Here is a 286-nt window from a genome sequence, read left to right on the forward strand (position 1 = left end):
TAGTTACATTAAAAATAATAAATCAGACGGCAGTCGGGACGGCGGCAGTCAACGGATGTCACATACCAGTCTACTACCACATTGTCGAAAGTCGGTTACGTCTGATAATATAACCACGGGTTTCTACTTTGCGATAACAAATCATTCGTTGAGCAACGGAATTCTTTTATGGCGCAGACTATTATAGTCATTACTTATTATGTTGAATAATATATTATTATTATAACAAAATCGATTATTCTATAATTTTAAACTAATATTATTATTTCTTTGTTTACGTATACAA

Source organism: Acyrthosiphon pisum, chromosome X, assembly GCF_005508785.2.
Source record: "Acyrthosiphon pisum isolate AL4f chromosome X, pea_aphid_22Mar2018_4r6ur, whole genome shotgun sequence".
NCBI classification, from domain to species: domain Eukaryota; kingdom Metazoa; phylum Arthropoda; class Insecta; order Hemiptera; family Aphididae; genus Acyrthosiphon; species Acyrthosiphon pisum.